The sequence below is a fragment of the Erpetoichthys calabaricus genome, chromosome 4, assembly GCF_900747795.2.
Source record: "Erpetoichthys calabaricus chromosome 4, fErpCal1.3, whole genome shotgun sequence".
Classification (NCBI taxonomy): Eukaryota; Metazoa; Chordata; class Cladistia; order Polypteriformes; family Polypteridae; genus Erpetoichthys; species Erpetoichthys calabaricus.
This window is the reverse complement of record NC_041397.2, coordinates 208,393,005-208,413,092: the sequence shown is the minus strand read 5'-3', so window position 1 is coordinate 208,413,092 and position 20,088 is coordinate 208,393,005. Positions and strand designations below refer to the sequence as shown.

Sequence of the window (20,088 nt, the reverse complement as noted above, 5' to 3'; positions counted from 1 at the left end):
ATACTTAATTGGCTGGAGTGTGTGTGTGTGTGTGCGTGTGTGTGTGTGTGTGCCCCATGATGGACTGGTGCCCTGCCCATGGTTTGTTCCTGTCTTTTACCCTATGATAGCTGAGATAGGCTCCAGCACCCCACTGCGACCCTGTTCAGGACAAAGAGGGTTAGAAAATGATATGAATATTTCAAGGTCAGTGATTATGAATATTATGTTATTTTTGATTTTTAATCCTTTATTAGAAATCTAGCCCTATGTAGACCCTTGTCAGAGGGAGAAAAACAACACAGTTGTATTACAATTGAGAATATTTGGGCTTTAAACACATAAATTGAAGCACACAATTTTATATTTTGGTAACAATTACATTTAGACACTGTAAAACCGCATCTACTGTACTACTCATATCCTTTTCTGTAACTTGACCGTAACAAAGGCCTCTTTTGGTCTTCATTACTCTTATTAAACATTAGTAGATAGGTTATTCATCTCTGTGCAATGTGGCATATTAAGAGTCTTTGATAAGTTGGTAAAATTACTTGTTAATATGAAGGATTTACATGTCTTATAATGCAGTATGCAATATCAAGGAAATATGTCTCACTTAAGCCACCTCTGGCCATTCTGAAGTGAAATTATTTTAATAGATAACATTGCATAGATGAATAAGTACTTTACTTGTGTCATCTCATTTTACTTCCGGTTGAGAGTACGCTGTGCGCGTATGGCTGCCGCTTCTCACCAGTGTTGTTGTATTTGTTTTGTTTTGTCCCGTCTGACTTTTCCACCTTTATCTTCTGATTTGACTGCTCTTTTTGAGTTTTACTTATGAATGCCACTGGCGATTGCCTAGATCACACCTGCTTCAGTCCTGTGCAAGCTCTCTTCCTTCTCTCCTGTTGCTGCCTTCACTGTGAGTATGAATCTACTCTTGCTTCGTTTGCAGTTGCCAGTCTGAACTGTAAGCATGCAGCCTGCCCGCTGTGCTTTTCCTTTTCTAGCTGGTTATGCAGTGTGATTTGGGTTGGCTAACATGTGTAGCTGAAGTTAGCATGATGTTGTGTGGCATTCTGTTCGCTCTTGTCAGTGTCCACCGGCGTCTGGATATTCTTAGCCTGTTCTGTCTCTGGTTTGGAGTTGTGCTGTGTGTTGTCATTTCTACTTTTTTGGCAATGCAGCTCAAATATTCTCCATATGAACTTAAATATCTTGACTGTCATCCACGATTGGTCTCCCTGACTTATAGATTTTGCCAGTCGCTTGGAATTACTCGGCGTCCTCGCTATATTCACCAGTCTAAAAGAGGCCCCATGCAGATCTATGGCTCGGACGCGTCAATTCCAAGTATATTGACATCTCACCGTGTTCACTGGCGTAACGCTAGGGCTGTCCGAGGAATAAACATGGGCCATCTTCATCCTCTTCAGGAAGTGTCTGCGCCCTACTCTCCCGGCTGTTCCAATTTTAAGATCACCCTTTTTGAACACTCGCTCCATCACTAACAAGACCTCGCTGATTAATGATCTCATCTCCCAGAAGCAAGTGGACATGTTTGTTCTTACAGAAACTTGGCAACAACCTGGGGCCTCATATATAAATAGTGTGTATGCACAAAAATTTTGCGTAAGCCCGTATCCACACTCAAATCACGATGTATAAAACCTAAACTTGGTGTAAAGCCACGCACATTTTCACGGTAGCTAAATGCTTGGCATACGCAAGTTCTTCGCTCGGTTTTGCAAACTGGCGGCACCCAGCATCAAAGCAGTGCTACTGTTCAAGTGTAGTTTCCCTTTCTTTTTTAGATTCACATCCTGACGCGGCTTTATAAATACACTGAAATTTAACTGCATATTGTTTATTAGTTTAATGCATCTGATTGTAATTACCCTGTAACAATATAATGGTCCACAGAATGGTCAAATTATTCTAAATACCATAACTGCTTTAGCGTTGTTACTCTCACTGCACATTCTCCTTCTTCTTTTTGCTACTCCCGTTAGGGGTTAAAACAGCAGATCATCTTTTTCCATATTACTCTCACTGCACCACTCTGAGTATTTATATCACAATATCTGAGTGGGGAATCACAGCTGTACAGCAGCTGATTGGAAAGAGAATTATCGGTATACAGCATCAAGCACACGCTGCCTCAGCCATGCTGTCTATTGAACTGCTTTCATACGGCAAACACTTCAGAGCTTTTCCTCGCGGTTCAGAAACAGTTTCACCCCAAGAACTATAAACGCACTGAATCGGTCCATCAAGTGCTCCTTGTAGAACGCTTTGTACTTATAAGTACAATTACCTCACTGTAAACTTGTGATACAGTTATAATACTGCACAGACTGGGCCACTTTATAAAGCGCGTATTTACATAGGATGACAATATCATTTTTAAGATGAAATGCAGCAAAATATGTTTATTAAATTATACAGATAAAACTTTAACTTCATTTAAATAATCTATATTGTTAATAATTAAACATGTGAGGACATGGTGCCGCAGCACTAGCAAGGAGCTGGCGCTCTGTTCACGGATTGTTCCTGCCTCGCTCTGTTTTCTTGCTGGGGCTGGCATGACACTGGAAGGATAGATGGATAAAATAATTAAACATGTACTATGAAGATATTTCAATGTTCCTTAAAAGTTTTGAAGAATTGATGTTCTAAGCTTACAGATGGCTTAACGTCTATTACAGAGCTGATTGTGTGGCGATTGGGTATTTGGAGAAAGAAAAGGAAGGACAGGAATTGGGGGTTAGTACATTTGAAAGAGACAGTACTACTGCAATAAATTATTTCATCGAAGGTCATGTACGGCGCAGCAAGCATATTGCATGAGGCATGAACAATCACTGCGCCACCGTGTTCCCATGTTTAATAATATGCTTTTTAACTCCTATCATCATGAAAATGATATCAAGTATATATCTCAGTATTTTAATTTATCTATAGAGTTGTAATATCACGAATGTAATGGATTCTGTGTCCTGTCGGAGGAAAAAAAGCCTGTTTAAGAAGCATGTAATTCACACATATAGAGCACATAGAAGATCAAATATAAAACAATGCATTTAATGTGCTACTTTAGTTACGATGGGATTTTAGAAACTAGTAAATTAAGTGATTTTTAAGATGAAGTTTATGATGTTCTACTTTAATGACAAAATAAGCTACGTGATTAAAGTGGAAATTACGAGATTAAAGTTGACATTTCATGCTTTTTTCCCACTGTGTGACTATTTTTTTTTTCTCTGTACCCTAATAAGCTTTCATATGACACTCAGATGGTGGGCTATGACTAACCTTTTCACGGCGACTTTGATATCTGACAACTTCTTTTTTATTTCGGGCACTGTGTGACTTTGTGAACTTGAGCTTTCAAGTTTCTCCGACACTCTATGTCCCTTGATCAACTTCCTTTTGTTGTTTATAACACTGTTTAAACCAACAAATGGTACATTTTTCCTTGCCTCCACTTGGTATTCACTGAAATTCTTTTATTTCCCCCCGTGCTTATGCCATTGCCTTTTCACAGATCACTGAGCTTAAGGGATATTTATATTGATTTGTATATTCAAAGAGGCGTAATTCTGGGAGGAGTTTGGGGAGCTTTATAAGAAATAAGGAGATTTATAAGAAAACAGGCCTCATAGTTCACTAACAGCTTTACACTGAGTACATACTTAAATACAGGGATGCCCTTAACACTGCTCGCCCTAACTATTATTCCTCTCTCATAAATGGTGCTAAGACTAGGCCTAGAACTCTTTTTAGAACTGTTAATAAACTCCTCCAACCCCCTCCTCTAACATGCCCCAATACAGCTGAACAGTGTCAGGCTTTCTTACATTTCTTTAATACCAAAATTGATCAAATCTATCACAGTTTCCCCTCCACACCACAATCACTCACTCATTCTGATCTGCCTTCTCCATCATCAAGACTCACTTGTTTCTCGCCTTTGACTCTCTTGCCATCACTGAACTTATTAATAAGTCTAATTCCTCCTCCTGTCTGCTTGATCCTGCCCCCACTTCTCTGTTTAAGACATGCTCATCCATAATTAGTATTCCTGTTGCCTCATTGGTAAATGCATGTTTCATTTCAGGTTCTGTTCCTACTGCCCTCAAAACTGCTGCAGCTACCCCAATCCTTAAAAAACCTGACCTGGATCCTTCTTCTCTCTCCAGTTACAGGCCTATCTCTAATCTCCCTTTTTTGGCTAAGGTGATGGAACGCGTGGTTGCTACATAACTCCATGCTTTTCTTCTAGATAATACACTCTATGAGCCTTTTCAGTCTGGCTTTTGTACACAGCACAGCACTGAGACAGCTCTTCTCTGTGTAGTCAGATTGCGGTTCCCTTAATATTCTCCTCCTTCTTGACTTAAGTGCAGCATTTGACACTGTTAATCATGAAATCTTCCTGTCACGTCTCTCTGCTGTAGGCATCTCTGGCTTAGCCCTTCAATGGCTCACATCATATCTTTCTAATAGGCAACAGTTTGTCACATCCGGCCGATATAAATCCTCCACCTCACGTGTGTGTCCCTCAGGGTTCAGTCCTTGGGCCATTACTTTTTCTACTTTATTTCCTTCCTTTGGGTCAGATTATTTTCAGACATGGCCTTAACTTCCACTGTTATGCAGACGATACAGTTACTGTATATCTTAGTACAGACTCACCTACAGATTCACCTCCCAGCACACTCACTGATCTTAAGCTATGGATGGAAAATAACTTTCTCAAACTTAATGCCAATAAAACTGAAGTGTTACTGGTAGGTCCAAAATCCCAACTTTCTATGACATCCAATTTCTGTATTTCTGTTGATGGTACACGTGTCAAACCTGCTCCTGTTATCAGAAATCTTGGTGTCTTGTTTGATTCATCACTTAACTTTGAACTACACATTAGGTCCCTTTCCAAAATTTCATTCTATCATTTCTGTAACATTGTCTGCCTCCGTCCATTTTTGTCCTTTAATGATGTTCAAACTCTGGTTCATTGTTTCATAATGTCTTGTATTTAATACTGTAATTCCGTCTTCATTGACCTCCCTGCAAAATCTATACAGAGGCTACAGTACATTCAGAACTCAGCAACCAGAGTCCTTACCCACACAAAGCCTTCTGCTCACATTTCCTCTGTTCTCTCCCAACTTCACTGGTTACCAGTTCCATCGAGGATTAAATTCAAGATTCTGCTTCTCACCTTCAAAGCCCTACATAACCTTGCCCCCTCTACCTCATTCAGCTACTAGCTCCTTACACTCCTTGTCACTCTGTCAGGTCCTCGAGCAGTAATCTCCTTACTGTCCCACGCACCAGACTCTCCACCCTGGGAGGCAGGTCCTTCAGTGCTATAGCCCCTCAGCTCTGTAACTCTCTTCCTCAGTCTCTCCGAGATTGCTCCTCATTCTGCACTTTAAATCTCAACTGAAAACGTTCCTCTTCTACAAACTCTTGTCATCTGTGTAATTTTTTTTTTTACTCTGTATGTAAAGCGACCTTGGGTTTGTGAAAGTCACTCAATAAATAATAATAATTCATTACATTTATACAGCGCTTTTCTCAGTACTCAAAGCGCTACCCACACAAGGAGGAAACAGGAAGCAAACCCACAATCTTCCACAGTCTCCTTACTGCAAAGCAGCAGCACTACCACTGCGCCACCTGTGAGGCCAATGTAACTTATTATTAATTATTATTTTGTAAGTGTTAGTAACAATAGAACCCTTTGGTAAGGTCTTGTAACTTAAGAATAAATGAATAATAGATGCATTTTTACAGCACCTATACTAAAATGTTACCAATATTTCAAATATTTGATGCAACTATTCTTGTTTATTATGTTCTTCTACCTTAAGTAGAATATCATTATATTTGTTATGAAAACCCCAAATTAGGACGGCTTAATCTAATCATTTTTTTTCATTTCACCCTTAATTTTCTGATATTGCTGATCTTCACGCTCTCTGACCTTACACATCCTTTATTTATGACAAAATTTTCTCCACTCCCCATCTTTCTCACCTTTTGATCTTCATTGTGTTCTCTACTCTTGATGCATATCTATACGATTAACTCTCAAAAGCTTAAATGCTAGGTGTCTTACTTTTTATCCTTTACCATGAAATTACCTCAGATTAGTCTCCTTTCTCAGATGCACACTGATGAAGTCCTTTTCAATTCTTGTAATATATTAATGTCAAGTAGGGTTACCTCTATTTAAATAAGACGTTTTATAAATATGGCTAAACTCTTCTGACCATTTAACCATCATTTGGGTTATCAAACAACTACTTTGTTCCACTATCTTGTTTACGTCGTCAGATGATAAAGTCTGTCCATTTCCTGCTATAAGTGAGCTAATGCAACCGCTTAAGGATACATGACCTCCCATAGGTTATACTTTAATTTTAATAACAAAATCTTTAACAGAATATTTGAATGCATCATACAACATGGCAAACCACCAAAGAGTATGAGTAAGCATTTCCCTATAATACTAATATTTGTTCTTCAGTTTTGGCACTGTTCTTACAATGACAAACAGTACAATACTGCACTGACTTTTGTTGTTACAATGCATTGCTTTATATTGTATTTCAGGCTTATGGCAGGGCAATATTCAAACAAACACTGCCTAGTCAGAGGACTTCAAAGGTATCACCATAAATGTTGAGAAATAACTAGACCATGGCATATGATGACTAATACATTTAAGAGGTGACAAGAGGGGTGAACCCTCAGTGTGGGGTAACTGAAAGATGATCTTGAATTAGCAAACAGCTGCGGTAACAAGACTATCCGCCCTATTCCATGGGGCCTGTCAGCTGCACTTTAGAACCATACTAAGACTAGCTGTGTATTAAGTTCTACTCCCTTTGCAGAATGTGTCTCGGAACTAATGAGCAGTAGAGATAATACTAATTTATTAAACTAAATACTTAGAAGAAACACTAATTTTCAATGCATTTGAAACATAACTTAATCAAACAACAAACTACAAATTTTTATAGTTGAGACCCAAACCCTGACAACTTTTGAGGAGACATTCAGACAACTTAGGTATCAGCTAACTAAACAAGTCTGGTACACTTAATGGTCTTTTCTCCTTTGTCAAACTACTAATGCTCTTATGTTCTCATGTCCTAACCCACACACCGAGGTTTGAATCATGAAGATCTGTTATTTATCCCTTCTTCACTGGTTGCAAGATGCGGGCCATGCCACTATATGGTGTCAATACATTGTATTTTATATAAATTGAACATACATGCAATGTATAATTATAATTACTTGGGGGCTTCAACCCCTGCTTGCTTCTCTAGCCAACCCCCCTGCGTGTACTACCCGCCAGCACATTCGCGTCTCTGCCGCTCGCGTATGTGGATTTCACTTTCACCAAACAACTAAACTTTTAATTCTCACGGATTGGCCTCTTCATTGGGAAGAAACACTACTTTTCCCTGATGGCAACACAAATTAGATTATCTACAAGTCTCCGACTTAAAGTTTAAAGTCAAACTATCTACATACTTCTGTCATATCACCTATGTCTATATATTTGATCTCTTTTCGCTTTTACCTTTTTGTCAATATCGCATTGAATTTTGACTCTGTGTTTGGAATTACATCGTGACAACGCAACATATAACTGCCCGTGAGTGAATATAATTTCTTTCTCTCTACTCAAACTGTGTCTGACAATAGCATTCACACAAATAGGAAATGATTGAACCGTGTTTGTGGTTGTAAATGTTTTAGATGTGGGCAAGACGTTTTCAAATCTCTTTCCATAAAGTCTTGTCTCACGGGGCTTGAAATTTTCTCTAGCGGGACTTCACTTTCAACAAACCACAAATCTTTTAATTCTCTCAGATACGCCTCTTCATTGGGAAGAAGCACTACTTTTCCCTGATGGCAACACGAATTAGACGATCTACAAGTCTCTCTATCCAGCAGGGGGCGCTAGCTCCCTTGTTGGAATAAGTTCTTTTGTAATTGCGGCATGTTACACAACCCAAAACTATATTGATATAATATTAAAAGGTGATACCCCTCCCTTAGTGATGCGCTAATGCAATCTTTACAATCATTTTTTTTGAGACTTTCGAGTTTTTGTACTTCCATTATCTCTAACCTACTCTGCATCGCACCATTTTTGAATTCTTTACAACGTTCTACTTTGTCATCTACTCTTTGTCTTTTATTTCCGGCCCTGGGTGTGGTTAAATCTCTTGGAACAAAGTCTCGTCTCGTGGGACTTGAAAGTGTCACTCTGAGAAAGTCACGTCCCATCTCTCTTCCAAAGATTTTTTTATTATAATAGAGAGATGTATATAAATTGTAATGTATATGGTGCTAATACATTGTGATTTGCACACTTACATTCACGGACGGCAGTTTACAGTTGACAGTTAACCAAACATACACACCCTTGGGGGTTGAGAGGAAAACCCTTACAAACATAGCTAGAAGTTATGAATTACCAGTTAACAGTTAAACAGAACCAGAAGAAAAGTGAATAATATTTATTTGATAAGACAAAAGAAGGATAGTATGAGTGTTGAGCTGAATTTATGATGTTAAAACTGCAATGAGAAGTCAAGCAAAATGACATCTTTTATTGGCTAACTGAACAGATTACAATATGCAAGGTTTCGAGGCAACTAAGGCCCCTTCTTGAGGCAAGATGTAATCAAATCAAAGATGTGATAAAACTGAACATCAGTAACTTATTGGGCAGGAGTTATACACCCCCCCCCAACCCCCCCCCCTCCCCCAACGCTAACACCACAGATTAGCAGACAGTCATTGTTTTAGCACTGTCACACAGCTAATTTATATGGTGAGAAATTAGAAAGCTTGTTAAATTTTAACTGACTTTTACACCTTTATTAGACCCATTTTGTGTATGTTAGTTTAATTAATTATGTAGCTTTTCACGTGATAACTGTGTTTTTCACTTATTATGCAGGGTGCTATTTTTACCAATTATTTTCCACTCATCTATATTCTGAAGAGTCTTACTAGAACTGAAGAGCCTTGAGGCAAAGGAGCCAATCCCAACGTGAAAAGACACAATGCAGGGCAGGAAAAGAACATCAATCCTTGGCAGTGCCAACTCATATAGTTACAGTATCTCATACTGGGCCAGTTTATGGTTGACAGTGAATCTGAAATACAGCCAGAGAACAACCAAGGGGGCCCAGGAAGAGCGTGCAAACTTGACACCCACAATAGTAACTAAGTCTGGATTTACTGTAAATTAAGTTTGCCCCCCCCCCCCCCCCACCCCCCCCCCCCCCCCCCCCCCCCACTATTACTTATGGAAGAACAAAGGATGGTACATAACATTGCATGCCATTAAAATTAATATATTTGTTTTATTAGAGATACAAATGTTTTTTTGAGCAAGGTTGCTGTACTTGTTGGAAATGTTACTGTAGTTGTAATTATGTATGTCTTTTAAGTTTTCCTTTCTTTCCTCTGTTTTATACAAACCCTTCTGCACACAATACAAAAGTGGATTTCTCATTCAGGCAAACATGGGCCTGACATGACAAGCACATGAAATTTCACACATCCCACTTGCTTCAGCTGGTAATTGGATACCAGCAGGAATTTTAAGCTCTTTGAACATTTGGCTCTGAACAATGTGAATATCCTGAAATCCTCTCCAACAAGATGAAAATCTCCCCACTCTGATAGGCTCAGGGACACTTGGCTCCTGTTCTGTTTCAATGTTGTTGATCAAGTTGGTTGCTGTGACTTAACAAGGTTATAAAACAATTAAAGCATCTTATTGGATCTGAGAATGACTTGCATCAGAATATAAGCAGTGTGAATATTTTGTGGAAAAATATTAAATAAGGTTTGTAATTACCTAGTGAAAACAACAATACACAAAAGTATTATTGCAGTGATTACTGACGCTAAATTATGGAGAATAGCACATACACTTGAGGCATCAAAGTCAATGATAATGGACCTGGGCAAAATTAATTTATATACTTTAGCTTTCTTTTATTAAGGTACAGTTACAGTTTTCACATTTTTAACTAGAGCTACACTGTGAACAGGTGAAGTGACTTGTTTATGGTCACACAGTGGGACATTGATTGTGCAGCTGTCGCACTAAGTGACCCTCCTAAACCACAGATTTAAAATCCTGGGAAGGGCCATACTCCTAAAATTAATGTTTTTTTTTTCAGATAATCTCCAACCCCAAATCAGAAAAAGTTGGGATTGTATGGAAAATGCAAAAAAAAAAAAATGCTGTGATTCGTAAATTTACTTTGACTTTAATGTCTTTCATGTTTTGTCTGGTCAACATCATTTCATTTCTAACTCTGCATCCTTTCATGCATTTCAGGCCTGCAACACATTCCAAAACAAAATTGGGATGGGGGCAAATTAGGGCCAATAATGAGGTAAAACAATTCAATAATAATGTGATTTCAAACAGGTGATGTAAACAAATGATTGTAGTCATGATTTGGTACAAAAGCAGAGTCTTTGAAGAGCAAAGACGGGCAGAGGATCTCCAGTTTGTCAACAAATGTGTAAGAAAATTATTGAAATGTTTAAAAACAATGTTCCTCAAAGAAAGATTGGAAGGGATTTGCATATTTCTCCAACACCAGTACATAATTTCATTACATGATTTAAGGAATCTGTTAGAATTTCAGTGCTTAAAGGGCAAGGATGCAAGCCTAAGTTGAACTCCCATGATCTCTGAACCTCCAGACGGCACTGCATCAAGAACCGTCACTCATCAATAGCTGATATAACCACAGGGGCAAGGGATTACTTTGGCAAACCTTTGTCAAACAATACAATAAAAAGTTATATTCACAAATGCCACTTAAAACTTTACTGTGCAAAAAAGAAGCCTTATGTTAACCATATCCAGAAGAATCATCAACTTCCCTGGGCTCAGAGGCATCTACGATTGATCATCACAGAGTGGAAATGTTTATTGTGGTCAATACAAGACAATGCAAAACCACATTCTGCACACATTACAAAGACATAGGTTCAGAAGAAGAGGGTATGGGTATTGGACTGGCCCGCCTGCAGTCCTGACCTATCCCCAATCAGGGCCGTCTTAACAGCATCATAGGCCCCTGGGCAAAGTAGAGCACTGGGGTGCCTTTTTGATAGCAATACAGAAACATACATAGGCATCACAGAAAACATCGGCCCCTATGCTCGTGGTTGCCCCCAGCATGCCCATGCATTAAGATAGCCCTGTCCCCAATGGACAATGTGTGGAGAATTTGGAAACGAAAAATGTGACAAAGCCGGCCCCGTACTGTTGCACGCTTTAAGATGTATTTGCACTGGTATCCTCAGTGCCAAAACATCTTTTAAGTGTTGTGAGAAGGAATGGCGACATTTTACTCTCCCAACTTTTTTTGGAATGTGTTGCAGGCCTGAAATATAATCTGATTAAGTCAGCAATCCTTTCTATTAGCCCATTGTAAGTGATTACTGTGATTAGATTTCAATAGACCTTTATTGAGAAAACTGAATTGATTTTATGACAGTTTGAAATGAAGTGTGAATTTACAAAGAAGGGGGAAAATTTAGAAGAACGACTTAAGCCAATGTCACATTACACGTCGTCCAGTCATGGGGTATGTCAGACTTGCCAAATAATTCAATTTAAATTACTGGACATTTACTGACAGAGCTCCAAACTTTCAGTGCAGTCGTCCTTGTCTATTTTTGTGACAGCCAATAACGCGCTGCCAGATGGAGTCGGTGCTGTACCAAGGGTTAACAGCTACAGTGAGTTCAGCCGTAGATTCTTTGTTCATTCTGTCTTGGTATGTAAAACATAAGACATCTTTAAAGATGAGCTTCTCTTCTGTTTGTGAGGTCCAAAACATCTGTGTTCTTTATTCCTCATCACTACATTATATGAATTGTACTTCTGGATGAGCATTTATTGGTTGTCAGCTCTCATGCACACAGAGCCTGCCCCTACGACTAAAGACTAAACAGAATGTGTTTGATTTTGTCAGAGCGAGTCATAGACTAGTTGGAGTGAGTCACTCCGGCACGTTACGAAGACGCAGTCGGCTTCACAGTAGTGCACCACCAACTGCGCCTGACTTGCTATGATTATGTAAATGAAGGCTACAGCTGCAAATTGATGAAAAGGTCATGTAATGTGTGACTTTAGTAAGTAATTGTGAAAATATCACTAGTAAGACTGAAAGACTGCTAAATTCTGCTTTTTGAAACTTTAGCAGGTTTTCCCAATGACGGAGTGTTGCTGCCTCACAGATGCTAGTCATTGTCAATGTGAAGTCTGCATTTTCTTCCATGGGATTTCCTTTGGATGAACTAGTTTTCCTCACTAAAGTCATGCGGGTTAGATTAACTGCTGATTCGAAACTAGGTCTGTTTGAGTGTAAGTGTGTGCGTGTGTGTGTGTCCATTTTCATCTACTTTCTGCCAAGTGCTGCCCCTCTATTACCTTCTAGTTTGACAATTCTAATTGGACTGTAAAAAAAAATGTCAAAATTATTTTATTATATATGGGTCCTCTGAGTGAATGTTTTAGATTTCTTCCTTTTTTTATTTTCTTAATACTTGTTTAGATATTTAAACTCCTGGGTGTTGCAGTGCTCAGCACTTCAGTTACAGATCCAGCTACCTTTGTTTAAAGCCTGTCCCATCCACTGTTGTTGTGGAGCTTACATGTTCTACCCACAAGCAAGCATGTTAGGTTATACAGTATGACTCTATATGAGGATGTGTATCAGTGCATCAGTTCTAGAACTGTCATTTCAAATCCCTGTTATGGCTGAATCAGTTTTATATAATGTAGTTAGACTAAATAACCTCATTACCTAACACTTGGAAGAAATAATATGATTTTCATGAACTCTAATGCACAAAAAAGAAAAATCTTCACTTACAGTCTTACCTGGTTCACCTCCTTCCTAACTTAAAGCATACAGACCAATATGAAAGCAGTCCTGCAGCAGTTTATCCTAATACACACAGAGCTGCTACTGCCATTTGGGCTTTTTTATACCAGATGTCTAAAGATTCATTAGTTTCCCAATCTTCCCAATTTAATTTCATGTTGCGGATGACTGGAGACAGTCTCAGCAGCACACAGCAACATCGGAAACAAACCATAACTGAGCACTGAGCTCTCACTTGGCGCACTCACTAACACTGTACCAATTGTCTCCAGCTAACCCAATGCAAACACCTTTAAAATGGAGTAGAAAAACTGTAACCCTTGTAAAAAAAAAGTACAGAAACAAGTGCAGTGCCCAGGTTGGGATGTGAAACCAGTGAAATTAAACCATAAAGAAACTGGGTTTCTGTATGAAGAAGAGTACCACAGCATCCAGTTTACTAAATAAAGGTGCCAATGTTTTGCTTTATTTGAAGTAGTTAACAATTAACTCTCTTCTTTGAAATTGATCACCATATTACAGAGATCACACTTTCCACAGCTTGGCCTTGCTTTTAAATCTCTGTTATCAGCCCAGGTACTGTAAGCCAGACCAATTTATGGACTGACACATCTGCGCATATTCATCCATTTCCAGGAATATTGTGAAGAAGGCAATTCTGTAGACTGAGTGGAAATGTCATGGATTGTAAGCCATTCATAATTTCTAAAGCGAAACATTAACCAGATGGCATTTCCTTTGTGTGATCTGTGCAAAGAGTCCTGCTTAAAGTTCCCACCTTATTGAATTCATCTAATTCAGTCTTCAGAAGACCGAGGACTGGTTTTCATTTCATTGCCTTACAGGATACAATCTTGCCAATAGTTGTGGTTATTAAATTGCGTAGGCTGTTAATTATTTTCTGGGCTGTTTGTTGAGTCTGTGTGAGACAGCTTCTGTGTGCAATCTCCAGGGAAACTGGCTCTTTGTTGATATTAGTAGGAAGTTACTTTCAAAGTCATAAAGTAAAGAGAGGAGTCAAATTAATTCAAATTATTTTAATGAAGTTATTCTTTTGCACTAGCCTAAGCAAAATATGTTTATTTTCGTTAAACAAAAACACTCTGAGTTTTATATACTGTATAGTCATGCAGTACATGTAAGCACACAGACATTTAATTATGGTATAAAATGCATACCTTAAAATCCCTCATTAGACTATTATTATGAGTTCTGCTTTTGCTCTTGTGTTTGGATTTTCCTCTCCTGAAGGAATTTAACTTCATTAAATCTATGGCTTTGACCAATTCATGCACCGTCTGCTATGTAAGAAAAAGACCTTTCCTCCCTTGTAAAAACCTTCACACATTTTTAAATGTTTAACTTCTGCAGGTGTAACTAAGAAGATGATGAACTGCAGTGTGAAATGCTCATTATTTCAAAGTGTTGGCCTGAACAATTCATAGGCTGTTATTCCTTAGTGGTTAAGCAGCTGGATTTCAGACTACAGTTACAGTTACAAGTTCCCTTAACCCAGATGATTGGCTTACGGTGCTCTGGTGTTTTAGTGTGTTTTCACCTTCTTTGCTTTAGTTTGGTGTTTGTTGTTGTTATTTGCTTTTTGTTGCAGCATCATGTATTGGCAGCTACACTGCAGACCAAAGGTATCATGTCTGAGCCAGAGTTCGTCCCCTGTTTGGGGTTAAAATTCATCTTTTGTGTCTCTTTTGTTCAGTTTTGAATTTTTATTCATGTTTTTTTTGGCTTTGTCTATATATATCAGTTGTCTTTGGTGTCTTCTTTATGTTTTGTAGATGGTCCCCAAGATTCTGGGCCACCTGCCAGTCCTCACCAGTAACTGCCCTATAAATCTGGAGGGTTTTCCATATTTCCTACAGGTTCATTTTGAAGCACTTAGGAGTGGTGAGTTCTTGCTCCTTTTTCTGTGCTCTTTGTGAATTACTGGACTTCAACCTATTTGCTCAGCTTTTGACCTTACATCGGATTTCTGTTTTGGGACTTGTTTGCCTTGGTTTGTTCTTGCTGGCAACTCCTTTTTATTCTACAGAGCTTAATGTATTTAGTTTTTTGTGAAATAAAACTTTTTATTTTACTTTACTATTTTACTTGTCTTTATTATAGCCAAGGTTTGATGGTATACTCTCCTCTAGCAGGCATTTTGAATTCTTTTGTGCCAGGGACTCCTAGTTCACAATAATGGCTTGTTAGCTGTATATATTGTTATCACACATGTGCACACACTCTCTAATATGCAATGTTGTGATGCTTCATACAAGCACACAGAGTGTCGAGCTTCTCTTGTTCATCTTTAGTTTTGGCCAGTTATTTAAAGTCAACTGCACCACAGCTCCATTCTACTGTATACTGATTTGAACGTGATGTCTGATGAATTAAGGAATTGGAATCAGGAGAGAAATGGAGGTCAGAATAAACAAGTCAATGTCATAATTGGGAGTCAAAGAATGTAATAGACAAGGCCCAGGATATGAAGCAATAATTGTTGTCATGAAATGGAATGAGAGGCCCGGTAATCAAAAGTTCATGTAATCAGAGCCAAGATGTAAGAATTCATAACTGGAGACTCTTTAACACTAGAATCCCTGAAGCCTACGAAACAACTCATAATCCCAGGCCACCCTAAATTCCTTCTCACCTCTCCATCAGCGTCTTTTGTTATGCAAATGTGACGATCAGCACAAACAGCAAGCAGCCTACTATCCCTTCCCCATCACTGCCAGGGCTCAACTCGGACAAAAAATCTCCCAGCTCAAGTCTTGTTTATCTGGGTGTGAGGTTCCTGGAGTTGTATAGGGTAAATAATAAATCGTTATTTGGAACACATGCATTTCATGTGTGTTCCATGTCTGCAACGATCTGGGTAAATGTAGGATGTCAGGAAATGTGAGAAATGCAAGAAATGTTGAACAAATACCTAGAATAGAAACTTTTTTCACATTATGGTACTAATGACAAAATTTTGACATGAAGTGTATGATGTGTGAAGCCTGGAGTCCAAATATAAAATAAACACTTTCACAAAAGGTACACGTAAAACGAAACAAGTGTGCTTTTATTCAAGAAAAAGAAATTGGGTTAGGGTACGACACTGATATGACTGCTTGGGTGGTGCAGCGGTAAGAACTGCTGACTCATAATCAAGAGGTCGCAGGATCGATTCTAGGCGCTTCCCAGAATTACCGTTTTGAGTAGTGAACTGCTCTTATTGTTACTATTGTACATTAAAAACATACATTTCATTTAAGTCTATAACCGCTGGTGTAAATTTATGGTACTTGTATAAGTTAGCATTTTTTTTATTCAGTTTTAATCTCTCAGTCACGTTCACGCTCCCTCTATCTGACACTGCTGTTTTCAAATAAAGACGTGCTATAACAGAGGTGAACTCAGTTGAGGATGAGGGTTCTACATAGGAGAAAAAGAACAGAAGCCCTCCCCACAAGAAACGTCCACTCACACCTAAGAACAACGCAGCTGCACCAGGTATAAAGGCGAAAGATGGCACCGTTTCGATGCAGCATAAGGTTGGGCATCATCCTGCCAGTCAGTCTGCCCCACACCTGTCCTTCAATGAAACAGCAAGGCTTACAGAGCTCGCCAACGTATCGTGCAAAGTTTTGTTTGTGATCATGTTTTGTCATGGTGTTTATATGAAAAACATTTATATGTTACTTATATAAAAGCCAGATCGAATGTTGTTTACCTATATTTATTTACTTATCTTCCTACAGTGTAAAGTCACAAGTGGACTGCAGAGCTTCCTGGCTGCTTGCTGCTTGTTCTGATCAACACATTTACAAAACAAAAGATGCTGATAGAAAGGTGAGAAGGAATTTAAGGTGGCCTGGGACAAGTTTTTTTTGTAGGCTTCAGGGATTCTAGTGTTAAGTAAAGAATAACTTTGCTAGTGTTTTAGGCTGAATCTACAAACTTAGACAAACCAGGAATTCTAATAGGCTGACCTTCATACACTTTGACCTGTGATGTCATGCTGTCCATGGCCCCTGATGTTGCCCCTAACAACCACATAACAACTCAATTCCCAAGATGGTGGTGCTCGTTGGAAGAACAAGATGGTACTGCTAAAAGTAACTAACATAAGGGAAGATACATTAAAACAAAAAAAAATCAATATGATCATTTCATTCCTGGGCCTCAAAAACTACCTAAACAATGTGTAAATTATTTTTAGAGACTCTGAAATCATTTAGCAAAATTAAAATGTGACAAATCTATTGAAATAAAAAGCCCTATGCAGCCACTCAGATCATATTTTATTTATGTAATAATATGTGAAGAGCCTTTGCATAAATTGTGTCTACTTCAAGTCCTGGCCTACATGGTACACTTACTCTTTACAACGTCTTTACGTTTTTTTGTATTAATATGCTGAGTGATATGCCTGTGTCCTCTCTGGGAAATTAAACATTTACCTCTACATGTCTGGTATATCACTTTCAAATATAACAGCATAAGAGTTTATTAATCTTAGAACCAATTATATCTATTTTGGGAAGGTTAAATTCTCTGAAGTACTTTGTTCAATGAGCCCAAATGCATAGTCATATTGATGGATTAGGCACATGGCTAAAGCAAGCCATCTCAGAAGTAAGTGCCTTGATATTGCACTTGCACAGTTCCCAATTCATAAGCTTTGCTTCATAAATGCAGAATATTTGATTGGCCTGATATTGCCAGTTTTGAATAGAATCGATGTGATTGGTGATTTTTAATGCACTGCAGAATGTCCGCTACAAAGTGCTTTTTCTACAATGACTTACATACTGCTCTGTCGATGAAATGAGAAATGAGTCATATTTAAAATATGTGACAAATGAAGATTCTTAAAAAAAACAAACCGGGATGGCAAAGGTGGGTATATACGGGTGTCTAGTAAGCTTACTTCAGAGAATGGAAACATGTTGTGTGTTGGTCAAGTCAATTCAACTTTATTAATTATCAAGTTATGACATTTACATGCAAATATAGCATGTTCCCAATTCTGCAAATCTTCTTTTGATGCCTCAGCCCTATTTTGATCTGGTGGTTACTGGTTAATACTGCTTTCGGGATTTTTACCTCTGAATAACATATATAAACTCTGCCTTGAAAAAATAAAATAAAATAAGCAAGCTAGGGGCCAAAAGGTAAAGTTAATATTTTTATTTTTTACAGCCAAGAAAATCATGAGAGTAAATCCCAGCCACATCCTTTTATCTTGTTGCTTGATATATTTTAGTAGTAATGGTGTAATATAATTTTGAAGCACTTTCTAATAGTGATATTGCTGCCCATATCTTACTTTAACATACTGTATCTCTAAGAAGGTCTTCTTAGTAGAGGAGAGGAGTCTATAATCTTCTCCTTCTCCTCAAAGTCTGGTACTTACACACAACAAAATTAATTTATATTAATTCAAATATAAGGTTATATTGTAAAAATTATTGATTACAAAACAATAAATGTTAATGCCAAATTCTGTAACACTCTAGTGAAGAAATTTTGATTATTCTAATCGAGGCACCACTCATAGCAGCAGCAGAAGGTGCAGTATAAAAGAAGGACAATGAAGCCCTAAAGTGTGAGTCCTAACAAGTCAGGGGGAGAGAACTGAATCATATTACACTTGAACAGAAAAGGCTGGTTAGGGCTTAATCCAGGTTTTCAGAATTCACTAAAGCATGGATGAAGTAGAATAAGAGGAAATCTAAATTGTAGCAATTTTGATACAGTAATTACCAGTGTTTGTTGTAAGCACTTATATTTATATGTCTGTCCATTTTCTTTGAATGGCTTTGTAACCCAAAATTTAAATGCTAACCATGTGTTGAACTTGTCTGTCATTGTGACAGAATTGTTCTTTATAATGGGAGTACCTTCCTCATGGTGAAAATGTTAATAATGGATCGCTTTTCATTACCGTGATGTTAGACATAATTACTGTTTTTGAGATTGCCATAAAGAATATTCTTCGGAGGGAGCCAAAAAATGGTGGACAGAAGTGATTTTTTCATTTCCTGTGTTTCTGAACACAGGCAGCAGGCTTATTTTATAGATTTGATAGATTATTATTATTATTATTATTATTATTATTATTATCATGATTTAAGAGGCAGAGAATCAGACCAAGGTGTGCAGACTTAGGAAAAAAGTGGGTTATGAGGTGAGGATCTTCTTTTGAATTGGGTGATATGAAAAGAGGGGCCAGATTTAAATGATATATTAAATTACAATTTAAAGGAGAGGTTTGTTAAAGTTGCAGTTTTCAATTACTCTAGTTAGGCTCAGAGGCACTCAGAGGCACTAAAAGGTTGGCACCATGCACTTCATACATACAGCTGAAGAAATATCTGCATGGCTGATGTTAGTGTATTGCTAGTAGTGTTCAAGACCTTTTTTTCTAGCTTTGACTTTAGTTTTTTAGTGTTTTTATTTTGACATGGACGGACCTTGGGCAACAATTTTCTCGAGTTGTACATTTGATGTTTCTTCTCCTGATCACCTCCATCATAGGAGGTTTGCCTTTCCTAACAGCATGCATAGCAGTTGAAAGGACAAATTTTATACATATTAGTGACCAGGAAAAAACTCGCAATATTCACCTAAATGACCTGCTCTTATTACAAGCAGTTGACTAGGTGTCTGATACAAGCATGCAGTTTACAATATTTTTTACATACTTTCTGATAAGAACAGATACTACACTTGATCTTAGCCAAAAGGCCGAGAAGCAATAGTACTTTCTGAACAACTTAATGTAAAAGTTTTTATGCATGCTGTAGAAAAAATCAGTTTATACATTGTGGGACATGGCCGGCATTTTATCCCGGTCAATACCCCCAGGCCGCCAGGTGGAGCCCTGCCTGCAACATAGAGGTGCCCTGAGTTCCAGCAGGGCATCATGTACAGTGGAGTTTTTCATCACAGCCCTGCTGGATACCATGGGGGCCTCCACGGGACACTGCAGGAAGGCCCAGAGACACTTGCGTGCCCTATAACCCGGAAGTACGTCTTAATCACAGCGACAGGAGGAATGACGTGCTTCCGGGATGAAAAGAAGACTTTTGGATCTGACCCGGAAGTGCTAAGAAGTCACATGGACTGAAGGGTGGGA

General features: G+C 38.3%; 1 pseudogene; it reads right to left on the bottom strand.

Moving 5' to 3' along the window:
- Positions 1 to 19,544: 19,544 nt before the first annotated feature.
- LOC114644443 (uncharacterized) lies at positions 19,545 to 19,709 on the bottom strand (annotated as a pseudogene).
- Positions 19,710 to 20,088: the final 379 nt, after the last annotated feature.